Genomic DNA, 15,829 nt, shown 5'->3' with positions numbered 1-15,829 from the left:
CGACCGGCTCCCCCGCTGGTTATCGCTGATCGCGCGAGAACGTTCAGGACTGTTTCTCGTCGTCAGCTTCCTGTGGCGCTTCCTGCTGTGAAGACGAGCGACGCGTGGAGCAGGGCGGGAGGACGCAGGATCGCCTGGTGTGACAGGTAAGTAGCGATCCCCGTCCCCAGCGATGTCGCTAGTGAGATCTGCCTATGTGGCAGCTCACTAGCGACTACTTAGCGATGTACCAGCGATCCTGACCGCGTCATATCGCTGGTCGGGATCGCTGGTACATCGCTAAGTGTGACAGTACCTTTACAGACTAATAAAGCATCATTTTACCAAGTTATATCCTGGACTCCTCACTTTCAGAAAAGTGGCCAAGTTACATTGAATCAGTCTGTGCTTCACACCTTCCCTGAAAGACACCATCAGATCTTTATGGAATATAGGGATTTTTGTGTACTCACCGTAAAATCCTTTTCTCCGAGCCAATTATTGGGGGACAGAGACAGTGGATGTTATGCTGCTGCCACTAGGAGGACACTAAGTAAACCAGAAAAACAAGTTAGCTCCTCCCCTGCAGTATACACCCTCTCGCTGGCTGGGATTTCTCCAGTTCGGTGAAAAAAGCAGTAGGAGCATAAACAGTCAACAATAACCATAACTAAGTCAAAGACTAAGAAAGCTACCGTGAGCCAATAGGCTAAACAGGATGGGTGCTGTGTCCCCCAACGATTGGCTTGGAGAAAAGGATTTTACGGTGAGTACACAAAAATCCCTATTTCTCCTAAGCCTCATTGGTGGACACAGACAGTGGGACGTCCTAAAGCAGTCCCTGGGTGGGGAGCATACATCTGCTAATACCCCATGTACCACTAAGGTACTGGCGATTGCCAGCTGCGTCTGCCGAGAGCTGCATCCGCAGAGGCCTGAGAATGAATTAGGCAATGTTTCTAAAGATATGCAGTCTGGTCCAAGTCGCAGCCTTGTGAACAGGCCTGAGAATGAATTTGGTAATGTTTTGTAAAAAGTATGCAGACTGGACCAAGTCGCAGCCTTGCAGACCTGTTCTGTCGAGGCTTGAAGCCGAATGACCGAAGAGGCGCCCACTGACCGGGTAGAGTACACCTTAATCCTCGCTGGGACAGGCGCGTTCCTGACACAGTAGGATTCATGAATCGCCACGCGAAGCCGCTTGGCTAGCGTGCTGTTGACGCAGCTAGACCCTTCCTATGCCCCTCTGGAAGCATGAACAGGGCATCTGACTTATGGAAGGGAACTGTCGGCGAGATATACCATCTCAGCGCCCTAACCACATCCAGGGTATGGAGGGCCTTCTGAATGTGATGGACTGTTGCCGGACAAAAAGGAAGGCAAAACAATTTCCTCGTCGAGATGGAAAGAGGAGATGACATTGGGCAGGAAGGACGGGGACGTCCTGAGAACGACCTTTTCCTGATGAAAATTCAGGAACGGAGAACGGCAGGACAGGGCTGCCAATTCCGAGACTCGCTTGCTTGACGTAATTGCCAGTAGAAGACCACCTTCCAAGAGAGGACAGACAGAACCAGGTTAAGGACCCATGATCCCAATGGCCTGCTATAAGGAGGCGCCACATGGGAAACCCCCAGAATGAACGTCCTGAAGTTTGGTGGCAATTATGCGTTAGAAAAGTACTGACAAGGTCGAAATTTGGCCCTTCAGCGAGCTAAGCGCAAAGCTTGATTTTAATTCAGACTGAAGGAATTCCAATATGGCCGGAATGAAAAAACACCAGAGGTGATCAACTATGATCCTTGCACCGCGAAAAGAAGGTTTTGCCAGGTGCGGTGATAGATGCGCATGGACACAGGCTCCCTAGCACTAATCATGCTGGAAATCACGTCGTGAGAGAACTGAGCCTGTGGCAAAAACCAGGATTCAACGGCCACGCCGTTAAAGACAGGACCCCGGAGTTCTGGTGGAAACTCGGGCCGTGCGAAAGTAGATCCATGCGATCTGGAAGTCGCCAGGAGACGTCGGCGACCAGTTGTATTAGTTCTGCATACCATGCTCGGCACGGCCAATCTGGCACGACTAGGATCACTTGTACTCCCTCTGCTCTGGTCTTCTTGATGACCCTCGGAAGCAAAGAAAGAGGGGGGAAGATGTATGGGAACCGGAGCCATGGCAGAACTAGGGAGTCCGCTCCGATGGCGCATGGATCGCACGATCGGGCAATGAACCGAGGAACCTTGTTGTTTAGTCTTGAGGCCATGAGATCCACATCCGGAGTCCCTCAACAATGACAAATCTGCTGAAAGACTTCCGGATGAAGAGACCACTCTCCCGAGGCGATGCTTTGGCGACTGAGAAAGTCTGCCGTCCAGTTTTCTACTCGGCGCAATGGAGGATGTGACTCACTTCGTGCATGGCCATCCTGCTGCGGATACCTTCCTGGCGGTTAATATACGCTACAGCAGTGTTGTTGGATTGGATCCTGATGGGGTAATCTGCGAGGAGATGGTAGAAACTCCGTAGAGCTAATCTGATCGCTCGTATTTCCAAAATGTTGATGGGGAGACGTGACTCTCGGGTCGACGAGCGACCCTTGTGCCGTGTGAGACAAAAGACCGCACCCCAGTCGAGAAGATTTGCGTCAGTGGTTACTACCAACCATTTTACTGGGAGAAAAGCCTTCCCGTGATTCAGGGAGGACCTCAGTGTCCACCACCTGAGGGCTTGCCTGACCCGCAGGGACAGAAGGATCCGACGATCCAGGGAGAATGGGCTCTTGTTCCAAGCTAACAGCAACGCATGTTGTAAGGAACAGAGGTGGAACTGTGCAAATGGAACTGCATTCATCGCTGCCACCATCTTTCCGAGAACTCCCATGCTGAAATGAATGGAGTGAAAAACCGGTAGATAAAAAGTCCACGCTGCCTGTAGTAAGGCTTGGGGCCTTTCTGGAGGGAGAATGACCAACTCGCAGAAGTGTCCAAGATCATTCCTAAAAAGGACATCTGCTGAGCCGGTTTTGGGAAAGACTTTTCGAAATTTATGTTCCAGCCCAGGCGAGAAAGTGTATTACTGTTATGTCCACGGATTCCTCGCAGGCTGGAAGGGACACCATTGATGAGCAGGTCGTCCAGATACGGTAACACCGCCCCTCCCCGCGAGTGGAGAATGGCCATGACAGCCGCCATGACCTTAGTAAAGACCCTAGGGACATTGGCGAGTCCGACGGGCAAGGCAACGAACTGGAATCGTTGCTCGTGAATTGCAAAAAAAATAAAAACAAAAAAAAACAAAAAACACACGCAAGAACTGCTGGTGAGGCGGGCAGATCCGGAATGTGAAAGTAAGTGTCCTTGAAGTCGATGGCTGCTAGGAACTTTTCCTTTTTCCATGGAAGTGACAACTGACCGGAGGGATTCCATTCAGATTCGCCGTACTTTGACAAACTGATTTAACAGTTTGGGATCCAGAATGAGTTGGATCGTCCCCTCCTTTTTGGGAACCACAAAAAGAGGTTTGAATAAAAACCCATGAACCTCTCGTGATGAGGGCCCGGAATGATGACTCCGTCCCTTATCAGAGCCTGAACAGCCCAAAGGAAGGCTCTTGTCTTTTCCTTGGGGGATAGGAAAAAAAAAAAAAAAAAAAATAATTCTATCTTGTATCCGGAGGACACCAGCTACCTGACCCACCTGTCGTGGGCAACTGTGAGGTAAGTGTGGCTGAAGAAAAGTAGGCGGCCACCAACTTTGTCGGTGTCTACCGGAAACCACAACAAGTCATTGGGTAGATCTATGAGATCTGGCTCCCCTAAATCCAGAAGCCCTAGACCAGGGTTTCCAAGAGCGGTTAGGTCTGTATGAGACCTGGGAGCCTCTGTCTCTTCGCGGGGACCAACCTGATCTGGAAGAGAAGGTAGAGGAGGACCAACCGGAATTGATGAGAAGATCGAAGACGCGTCTGCTGTTGCGAAACGGCCGAACAGCCCTTGAGTTGAGGAAGGAATTTACTTTTCCCTCCGGTAGTATCAGAAAAGAGCTGGTCCAGTTTCTCTCCAAAAGGACGACCCGTTTGAAAGGGGAGACAGACAATGCTCTTTTAGATGTGGCATCTGCCCGCCAGCCGCGGAGCCATAGGGCTCTTGTAATGGAGGTCGCATTAGCGGCAGTTTGAGCCGCGCAGTTGGCAGCATCACCAGAAGAGTCTACTACAAAGTCTGTTGCGTGAATTATCTGCCTGGCGACAGTGGTCACCTCCGGAGGAAGAATGGTGCCCTGGAGGGAAGTAATTAAAGCTTCTGCCCAAGCAGCCATTGCCTTAGAGACCCAAATTGCCGTGAAAGAAGGCAAGATAGTCAATTTGACGATCGGAGGGGTTTCTGACTGAGGAACCCTCAGAAACAGGAGCGTTTTAGAAGCAAGATGCGATACAGGAGGGTCTACCGGAGGGGACTGTAACCAATCCTTCATTGAGTCTGTATCAATAGGGTATTTAGTCTGAGTAGACTGTTGTCCTGAGAACCATTTATGTGGCCGGTCCCTGTTTCTGGATGGCTGGTAAACAACCTACGCACATGCTTGGTTTTTGTTAAATGAGATAGGGTGTGCTGGAGCGGGAATATTTTCCTCATCCAACTTTAGAATCCTGTTGACTGAATCTATAAGAGAATCAAGCGACTCCTGATCAGATGTGGGATTCTGAGGGGCTGACGAGTCAGATTCAAGTTCAGAGTCATGCTCGCTGTGAACCTCAGAAAATGGCGAGCGAGAGACAGGAGGTGCCGATGCTGAGGCGTGAACGTGACTGGACGCGTCATGGGTCAGCTTTCCAGAGACCTGACCATCCCTTGAACGAGGATGGCCCCTGCTGGTGATTCTGACTTAGAGTCCTCCCGGAGGGAGAATATAGCCTGGGTCAGAGACTTCACCGACCGTGAGAGGGACACGGCCCCCACAGGGGTACTAAGCGCAGGAGGCCCGTCAGCAGTGCGGCAAGGCGTTGGAGCACAGGTCGGGGCGCAGGCTGGGTCACAGTCCGTGTATAACGGATTAGTCTGTCCACTGGGTAATGCAGACTTGCAAATGGTACACACGGTATAAAAATGCAGTGTGCTTAATAACCGCCTGTTTAGCCTCCTTAGATTGAGGCATAGTGCTCCTGAAAGGGTTAACGGCAGTCTGCAGCTGCAGAGAATGTGCCGGGAAAGGGTTAAGCTTTAGTCTGAGGGCAGATGCAGCTTACCCACGGTCCTGCTGTGTCCCCTGGGAGGAATAGCGGTGGTCCTGTGGTGTCACCCGGTATCCGGCTGTCCAGAGCAGGCCTAGCGCTCCTGAAGGGGCTAACAGCCGCTGATGGAAAAGGACATGGCCCCCGAGATTAGAATTGCGCGTCTCGTAAGAGGCGCCAAGAGGAGGGGGCGGCGACATTAGCGTGGGCGGCGCTAGTCAAATTGCGGCCTAGTAGGCCGGAAAAGCCGGAGACTAAATTTTTGGCCTACCCGTGGTAGGCGTCAGGGCCGGGGAGAGGGCGGCACTATTCAAATTGCTGCATAGTAGGCCGGAAAAGCCGGGGGCTAAATTTCTGGCCTACCCAAGCGCCGGGAGGGGGGGGGGCCACGATGGGGCGCCGATGCACCGCTGCTGACGCCAAGTCAGCACTTCTCCCCTTCTCCCGGGGGCAAGGACCCCATACCTCGAGTCCTGAGCTCAGGCAGGTGGCGCTCCGCGTTCTTCCAGCTGCAGGGTCTCATCCTCCAGGAGATGCAGCAGAGCTGGAGGAGGTCTTAAAGGGGTACTACTCAATCGATCCACCCTGTGGTAGGGGGATGGAGAGCTGTGGGGCTGATTCAGGGCATCGGAAAGCGCTGCTCAAGCCCTTCTCCATGCACTCCTGTGCTTCGTTCCTTTTGCGCTAGCGCTCGTATCCATGGAGTACCGTAAGGGAACCATCGTCAGAGGAATCAGCTTGTCGCAGGCAAGTGTACGTGAAGGGTTACTCCACGTGCTTGCCTGTTGTTGGTTCGGGGGAGAGCGGGCCGTAGAAAGGAACAGTCGCCCCCTTCACTCCGTTAATTAAAAAATAAAAATTTACAGAAAATTCAAAAATAAAATAAAAACAGTAGGGTCTGAAACCAGACCCAAGTGCCTCCTACAGACACTAAGCAAAGAACTGGAGAAATCCCAGCCAGCGAGAGGGTGTATACTGCAGGGGTGTTTTTTTCTGGTTTACTTAGTGTCCTCCTAGTGGCAGCAGCATAACACCCACTGTCTGTGTCCCCCAATGAGGCGTAGAAGAAGATGGCATCTTGTGCCAGAAAGATGGATTTAGATATTTTACATTAATCTCAATTATATTTTGGAATTTGCATTCTAAGAACAAGTCATTCATTACTTGCTCTGCCATGTTATATGGGCAGTGGTCAAGTCAGCTCCTGCAATAGGACAGGATCAGGAATTGTTACAGCTCAGCCTATGGCACATAGTTAGGTCCATATATATTTGGACAGAGACAACATTTTTCTAATTTTGGTTCTAGACCTTACCACAATGAATTTTTAACAAAACAATTCAGATGCAGTTGAAGTTCAGATTTTTAACTTTCATTTGAGGCTATCCACATTAAAATTGGATGAAGGGTTTAGGAGTTTCAGCTCCTTAACATGTGCCACCCTGTTTTTAAAAGGGACCAGAAGTAATTGGTCAATTGACTCCAAGGCTATTTCATGGACAGGTGTGGGCAATCCCTTCGTTATGTCATTCAATGCAAAAAGACCTGGGCGCCCACGGAAGACAACGGTGATGGATGATCGCAAAATAGTCTCCATGGTGAAGAGAAACCCCTTCACAACAGCCAACCAAGTGAACACCACTCTCCAGGAGGTAGGCGTATCAATATCCAAATCTACCATAAGAGAAGACTGCATGAAAGTAAATACAGAGGGTTCACTGCACGGTGCAAGCCACTCATAAGCATCAATAATAAAAAGGCTAGACTGGACTTTGCTAAAAAAACATCTAAAAAAGGCAGCACAGTTCTGGAAGAACATTCTTTGGACAGATGAAACCAAGATCAACCTCTACCAGAATGATGGAAAGAGAAAAGTATGGCAAAGGCGTGGTACAGCTCATGATCCAAAGCATACCACATCATCTGTAAAACACGGCGGAGGCAGTGTGATGGCTTGGGCATGCATGGCTGCCAGTGGCACTGGGTCACTAGTGTTTATTGATGATGTGACACAGGACAGAAGCAGCCGAATGAATTCTGAGGTATTCAGAGCCACACTGTGTGCTCAGATCCAGCCAAATGCAGCCAAACTGATTGGTCGTCGTTTCATACTACAGATGGACAATGACCCAAAACATAAAGCCAAAGCAACCCAGGAGTTTATTAAAGCAAAGAAGTGGAATATTCTTGAATGGCCAAGTCAGTCACCTGATCTCAACCCAATTGAGCATGCATTTCACTTGTTAAAGACTAAACTTCAGACAGAAAAGCCCACAAACAGCAACTGAAAACCACCGCAGTGAAGGCCTGGCAGAGCATCAAAAGGAGGAAACACAGCGTCTGGCGATGTCCATGAGTTCAAGACTTCAGGCAGTCATTGCCAACAAAGGGTTTTCAGCCAAGTACTAGAAATTAACATTTTATTTACAATTATTTAATCTGTCCAATTACTTTTGGTCCCTTTAAAAACAGGGTGGCACATGTTAAGGAGCTGAAACTCCTAATCCCTTCATCCAATTTTAATGTGGATACCCTCAAATGAAAGTTAAAAATCTGAACTTCAACTGCATCTGAATTGTTTTGTTTAAAATTCATTGTGGTAAGGTCTAGAACCAAAATTAGAAAAATGTCGGTCCAAATATATATGGACCTAACTGTATACTGGCGCTGACCTGGTAATGTCTCTTAGTGAACAAAATGTGTCCATTTTATATTCCTTGCTTCAGTGCATACAATGTGTGTTGGACTGTATTCCCGTATTAGGAGCAAGCACAGTCTCACTGCCTATATTAAGTACAATTGATAAGTGATTATAATTCTTCACTATTAAAATTGGGCTGAAATGGAGACCCTGTAATGTTACAGAAGCAGGGTCCACTGATGACCTGATGGCAGAAAGTCGCCACTCCATAACTGCAGAGTCCAGACCTCCTTTTTTTAACATTAGCACAAACAATGCGCCCCCGCTGGGCATGTCATAGCACCTGCTGCAGCCTTACATCACCAAGCTCAAGGCCAAGCGTCAGAAGGAGTGGTGTAAAGGTGCCAACAATGGATTCTGGAGAAAATGTGTTCTGTGCAGTGACAGGTCACTTCTCTAGCTGGTGTCTGATGGACGAGTCTGGGTTACAATTAAAGGAATAAAGTTACTGCAAAACAGCTAAAAGGGATTTTTTTCCGCAAAGTACTCTCTTGAGCAATGCAATCTCCTTACTCATGGAACAGTCCAGCACAACCTCCCCTTTTAAGATTTGGCAGGACACTCTCACAGCACTGCAGCAGACTTCTAGTATTTTCTGGCATCCTCAGCTCAAGAATCTTAAGTTAATGCTTACTAGTGCCCTAATCACAAACCAATCATACAAATCTGTAACAGTTAAAAAGAAAGTTATGCCAGTGTCAGGTAGTCACTGCAAGTTTATTTTGTTCTGGTGCATTACACAAAAGAGTCAGTGTCTGGGTTCAAATACAGCGTGATGTATACACGAGGTGGCACTCCGAATAACACTGGTGTTAGACAGGACGTACAGTTGTGGCCAAAAGTATTGACACCCCTGCAATTGTCAGATAATACTCAGTTTCTTCCTGAAAATGATTGCAAACACAAATTCTTTGGTATTATCTTCATTTAATTTGTCTTAAGTGAAAAAACACAAAAGAGAATAAAGCAAAAAGCAAAAACATTGATCATTTCACACAAAACTCCAAAAATGGGCCAGACAAAAGTATTGGCACCCTCAGCCTAATACTTGGTTGCACAACCTTTAGCCAAAATAACTGCGACCAACCGCTTCCAGTAACCATCAATGAGTTTCTTACAATGCTCTGCTGGAATTTTAGACCATTCTTCTTTGGCAAACTGCTCCAGGTCCCTGATATTTGAAGGGTGCCTTCTCCAAACTGCCATTTTTAGATCTCTCCACAGGTGTTCTATGGGATTCAGGTCTGGACTCATTGCTGGCCACCTTAGAAGTCTCCAGTGCTTTCTCTCAAACCATTTTCTAGTGCTTTTTGAAGTGTGTTTTGGGTCATTGTCCTGCTGGAAGACCCATGATCTCTGAGGGAGACCCAGCTTTCTCACAGTGGGCCCTACATTATGCTGCAAAATTTGTTGGTAGTCTTCAGACTTCATAACGCCATGCACACGGTCAAGCAGTCCAGTGCCAGAGGCAGCAAAGCAACCCCAAAACATCAGGGAACCTCCGCCATGTTTGACTGTAGGGACCGTGTTCTTTTCTTTGAATGCCTTTTTTTCTCCTGTAAACTCTATGTTGGTGCCTTTGCCCTAAAAGCTCTACTTTTGTCTCATCTGACCAGAGAACATTCTTCCAAAACGTTTTAGGCTTTTTCAGGTAAGTTTTGGCAAACTCCAGCCTGACTTATGTCTCGGGGTAAGAAGTGGGGTCTTCCTGGGTCTCCTATCATACAGTCCCTTTTCATTCAGACGCCGACTGATAGTACGGGTTGACACTGTTGTACCCTCGGACTGCAGGGCAGCTTGAACTTGTTTGGATGTTAGTCGAGGTTCTTTATCCAACATCCGCACAATCTTGCGTTGAAATCTCTTGTCAATTTTTCTTTTCCGTCCACATCTAGGGAGGTTAGCCACAGTGCCATGGGCTTTAAACTTCTTGATGACAATGTGCACGGTAGACACAGGAACATTCAGGTGTTTGGAGATGGACTTGTAGCCTTGAGATTGCTCATGCTTCCCCACAATTTGGTTTCTCAAGTCCTCAGACAGTTCTTTGGTCTTCTTTCTTTTCTCCATGCTCAATGTGGTACACACAAGGACACAGGACAGAGGTTGAGTCAACTTTAATCCATGTCAACTGGCTGCAAGTGTGATTTAGTTATTGCCAACACCTGTTAGTGCCACAGGTAAGTTACAGGTGCTGTTAATTGCACAAATTAGAGAAGCATCACATGATTTTTTGAACAGTGCCAATACTTTTGTCCATCCTCTTTTTTATGTTTGGTGTGGAATTATATCCAATTTGGCTTTAGGACAATTCTTTTTGTGTTTTTTCATTTAAGACAAATTAAATGAAGATAATAATACCAAAGAATTTGTGTTTGCAATCATTTTCAGGAAGAAACTGATTATCTGACAGAATTGCAGGAGTGTCAATACTTTTGGCCACAACTGTATCTTATGCATTTACAGTAACATGAGTAGTGGCAGTTACTAAAAGATCAGACTAATCCATTTACATGACAGTGATGACCTCCAATCCTGTACGGCGCCCAGATCAGTGGTAAATGATTGTACTCCAGCAACAACTTAAAGGAACACGAAACGTAGAAGCAAACAAAGACGTAAAACTCTGGATAACCTTCATGCAGATGGTGGTGGAGAAGGACTCCTGCTGCAGCCAGTTATCTAACAGCCAGGTAAAGGTTTTGGGTGGGGTTTGATCTTGAACATAGAAAGTTATTATTCATATGACACTTATATTCCATTAGAAAAAAAAAAAAAGGGAGAACATAGATGAAAAAGTAATAGGATTTTATTTTTGCACACATTCTTTACATTTAGTATTCCTTTAGTGCTGGAGGTTGCTGGTACCGGGGGAACACAGCGGTAAGCGAAATTCTCAGAATTGTAATTTTATATTGAATTACTAAGAACAGGTAAAGTGAACACTTCATGCACTTTACAAATCTTAGAGACATGTTCTGGTTTTGCACCACATTTTTAGAAGAAATATTTGTATTCCTTCAGCAACAAAGCAATTTTTTTTATGTTGTCCCAGAAATTTTGGATAGGACTTTTCACGGGATGATACAAAAACATCACCCATACAGATAAAGATGGGGGCTTGTCTGCAGTGTTGCAACTGATCCATAGGCCCATTCATGGTTTTTGTTGGACAAAATCTTGAATTTGTGCTGCCCTTGAAGGGGTCTTGGCCAATTTAGTTTTCCATAATACCTTCTAAATACGGTATGTATGAAAGTGTATTAAAATACTTGAACAGATTGCCGTCTTCTCAAGTTTCCAGCTTCACTCCGATCCTCTTCTGAAAATCAGACTCGCCGGCTCACACGGGTTTGTGTACGGACCGGAAGTCGCTTTCTTAATGTAAACCTATGCATCATTGTTTTAAGTCTCAGACGTGCAAAGGAAAAGCAGAAGCGCTCCACCGGAGTAGACTCTCTGTGAGCTGGCAACGCTGAAGTGCTATCACGTGGGTCAGAAGAGGACTGGAGCAGCGCTGGAAACGGCAGAAGACTGCAAGCAGTGAGTATATTAATACTTACACTACAATACATAATCTGTTTCTATTGTATGAAAACATTGTTGAGAAATCTTTAAAAAGGGATTTAAAAACAAAATTTCTCTTTTGGTCACTTGTAGTGTCTTATAAAGATGTATGACTGACGTATCTTTTACAAGGAACATCCCACACGATACAGTTATGGTGTAAAAATACGCACATTGTCCCTGGGCCTCTGAATAATGTGTAAGTTTTGCCCAAATACCTTTTTCTGACAAATTATTATTCACTATTGCATCACAACTTTACACTGACGCCATCTGTGCTTGGCTTAAGGCTTTCCGTTACATGTGGCAATGGCTTCTTAATTACAGTGGTCCAGGATTTCAAGAAAGTGGTCTAATGAGCAAAAAGAAAAAAAGATTCTAAGAAATAAAAATATACATAACTTCACCAGTTAACTCCATTGGTTTTTCTGCAATGAGGTCTCGCATCATGAATGTGACCGCTGCAAACAATCACAGGGCTCAGCAGTCACATACTGTAAATGCAAACCTCACTGTTAAGACTAGCAATGTCATGATGGGAACCTGCACAGCGCTGTAACAGTAAGTTATTTAATGGGAAAGACTTTTATTAACTTTTCTTGCTCTTTGACCACTTTTTTTTTTTTTTTTTACACAATCCCTGCACAGACAGGATTAATGGAACTTGTTATATATTCGACTGTATTTTGTTGCTCAGCTGCAAATTCCGTCTCAGATATGGGACTTGTGACCTAAATGAACATCATAGAATGAGACCCACTTAGTTGGCTTGGGCCAGTACTGGTGATCTCCATACAATTATGTAAGTTAGTCCGAAGGTAAAAATTCATAGTGGAAACTATTACCCATGAGCTTGCAGTGAGCGAGTGTATGGCTCCACTCACCCCAGTGTACGGCTCCACTCACGTCAGTGCTGTGATGGACTGTTCTCTGATACAAATAGACCCTGATAGATTTTAATCACTTTCATTAGGATTTTGGAATCTTGCTGCTGGAATAATGTTGCAGATGGTACTTTTTTTATGCTATCAAAAGTTCCGAAAAACTTAAAAGGTGACCTCCCTCCCGGAGTGCAAATGTGAATTCAGGGCACCAAATTACAACTAATACAAATCAAATGACATCTGAACTAAAAAACTATATGATGTTGTTGTAAACTGTAATGTGAGATGACCAAATCGCTAATCAATGAATGATAAAAAAAACAAAACAAAGAAAACGGGAGCATGGCTCCACACAGATCAACGAGAACATGCTTTCTATCATTTAAATGATTTTTTATTTGGGGGGGTATCAGATTTTATAAACAAAATGGAGTTTCCTTTTAAACACTCAAAACAAAAGTAATAACTTACACGGTTATACGGGAAACAAGTCCCGTCGTCAATAGCGCTCCTCTATTAAAATGTCAGTAATAAAAACTTAAGTAGCTTATATACAATATAACACTTTTTCTCTAGTTTTACATCTTTTTTTCTTTGCATTATACAACGACTAGACATCAGGAGATACTATTCAATAAGAAAACCAACCAATATTATAACACACAGCGAAATATCCCTGGCAGCGTCCGATCGGCAGGTAAGGAGACAGCGGCTGAGGTTGGGGGATCTGCAGGCGAACGTCATTTCTTACATTCAAATTAACCAGCTGGATCTGCCCTGTAATAGCTTTGGGGGTATACAAAGCCCCCCTCACATACAGCCAGGAGCGCCAATATGTCTAGACATTAAAAAACTAGTAACACTGCTAAAGGCAGAAAGATGTGAATGTACCTGAGTGGAGACGGGATGAATGGGGAATATGTCCTACATTACATTGCAAAATATTGAAAAATAATTCACATTGCTTCCTCCTTGTATGCCCCCGCATGTAGTGTCTCGCATCTCAGATCTAATAGAAAGTGGCTTTTATGCAAGTGGTGCATATACATCCGTGACTGCAGTGTAAGGCGTATTCCTGCCTTAGGCATTTATAGCATGCACACAAGAAAGGTTATAAATGTCCGATAGATGCCGGCCCAAGAGATACGACTGGCACCCATCTCATGAATAGGGGTCCACCAAACTTCTGGCCACCTGAAGATAAGTGGCGGTCACAGAGGTCAGACAGACATCCCTCAGACATTCATGACGTGTACATGCCATTAAGTGTCTAAAAAAGTGAGAATAACCCTTTAATATAATGGATCACCAGAATTTTAACAGTAGGAATGGTGTACAAATAGAACATGGGGCCAGGGGATAAAACATGGGGCCAGTGGATAAATTAAAAAAAAAAAAGTCTTTTTGCCATATTATCAGTTCTTTTGAGCCTGTGCAAATGGAACCAGTGTTCCTCTGTTCCACAGTTCCATTCTTGGGATCGCTGCGGGCCACAGGGGTTGGACCCCCTCAATGTAAGTTAGCATAAATGTTACAGGGTAGGATAAAGTTAAGTGCACACGTTGCAGAAAATTTCTGCTCAAAAACCTGACTCCCTTCCCAGAAACCGCACCTTTTTAGTCTTCACGTTTTCGATGCGTTTTTTTCCGCTTTTCAAAACGCATTGAACAAGCTAGAAATGTGGAAAAATCCACAAAATTAATGAGCATGCTGCGTTTTTTACCGCGGTAAAAAACGCATCAATATGCACAAAAAGTGCAAAATGCATAGTAATTAATGGTAAGCTTATTTTTAGCGGTTTTATAGACAAAACCGCGTTAAAAACAGCTTAAAAAAACGCTGTGTGTGAACACAGCCTTAGTGATGTTGGTTCAGTTACATTATCTGCTGCCATCAGACGACAGCACTGCCTATAAAATGTTAAAGGGGCTGTCAAGAAATTAATCCAGCCGCAGGAAAGGCTTATGAATTACCTGCAATATTCTCCGCCAATCCAGCAGGGATGCTCTAGTGGTTATCGTCGGTCATTGGTGAAATGACGCAAAATACTGACATTGGATCACTGGCCTGAGCTAGGATTGTATGCCAAGTTACGGGCTGCAATTATCACTGCAGCCATTGTCAAGTCATCGATGCTGGCAAATAAAGACCACCGGGGACCACTAGAGCATCGACCCTGGACTACACCAAGTCTGGGAGACATGACCAACTTCAATGGATACAACCCAGAGTTTACCACTACTGCTCAACTTTCTCTTTGTAAATGAAAAAAAAGAAAAAAACAAAAAAAACAAACAGGAGACGAACAGACCACAAGCTTTTAGCATTAGTGCAGTAAACCATGATTTACATTAGACAGTCACTAAACAGTTGCTATTTTTTTTTATTCTCTTAATTGCAAGTAGAGTTGGTGGCACTCTAGGTCCTGAGACTCCCAAAAATCACTCAAACACCCTGGGAGGTGCGCGGCTCAGGAGACGGCAGCGCACACGGATGGGAGTACAAATACAGTCAAAAACGTCGGCTTTCTACTGCAGGTGTACTCTGTTCTGCGTGAGCTTCCGTCTCCTGAGCCGCGCACCTCCCAGGGTGTTTTTGAGTGATCAGTGGGGTCCAGATCCTGAGATCTCCCCAGAACCACTTGTAATTAGAACAACATAAAAAAAAAAAAAGAATAGCAAACATTGAGTGATTCGTTAAGAGTTGAAGCGACCCGTTTAATGTTGCAGTGCTTTGGCGATATATTGATACCTTGCCCACAACAGTCTAGTATAAAACTCTTCACCAGCTCCTTACAGTACTGGGTCACTACTAAGGACGTCTCTTCATACACATGTAATGTGCCACTGATGACACGGGATGGTACGCTAGTACTATACCACACTGAACAGTTTTTGGTTTACCACCTACACATCAATATTCATTTTTAATCTGATCCTATAGTTTTCTATTTTTTTTTTTTGTTTCCCTGTAGTTTTTACTTTTAATCGAAGTAGATCCAAACTTTGTGCTGGATAATATTAGATGCAGAGACAAGAGCTCTAAATTCACCACTTCCATAGAGTTAAAGGGGTTATCTGGGACTTTTCCATTTTTTTTTTTCCTTCTATGGAGCCAAGAACTTATTAGCAGGTAGTTTCTAACAATCTGCGTCGATCTCTCCCGGCTCAGACATCAATGCCCCTACTCCCTTTAACCTCATATTGGCAGAGCAGCTCTTTCTCTTCCACTCTGCTGTTGACAGTGCATCACTGCTGATATCATGTTGGTTGACAGCCAGCTACCCGGATTGCCGCTGCCTGTCGAGTCACCATGATATTGGCAAATACACCATGTCAACAGAACACAGTGGAAGAGAAGGAGCTGCTCTGTCGACGTGATCTCTGAGCCAGATGAGATTGTCGCGGGGCAGAACAGGCAGGTTGAAAATGCTTATATCCCATAGGGAAAAAAAAAACAAAACCAAAAG

This window comes from Dendrobates tinctorius, unplaced genomic scaffold (genome assembly GCF_039654945.1).
Source record: "Dendrobates tinctorius isolate UK_male_01 unplaced genomic scaffold, ASM3965494v1 ptg000396l, whole genome shotgun sequence".
NCBI classification, from domain to species: domain Eukaryota; kingdom Metazoa; phylum Chordata; class Amphibia; order Anura; family Dendrobatidae; genus Dendrobates; species Dendrobates tinctorius.
The sequence above is the reverse complement of the archived record's forward strand: the minus strand, read 5'-3'. Positions refer to the sequence as shown.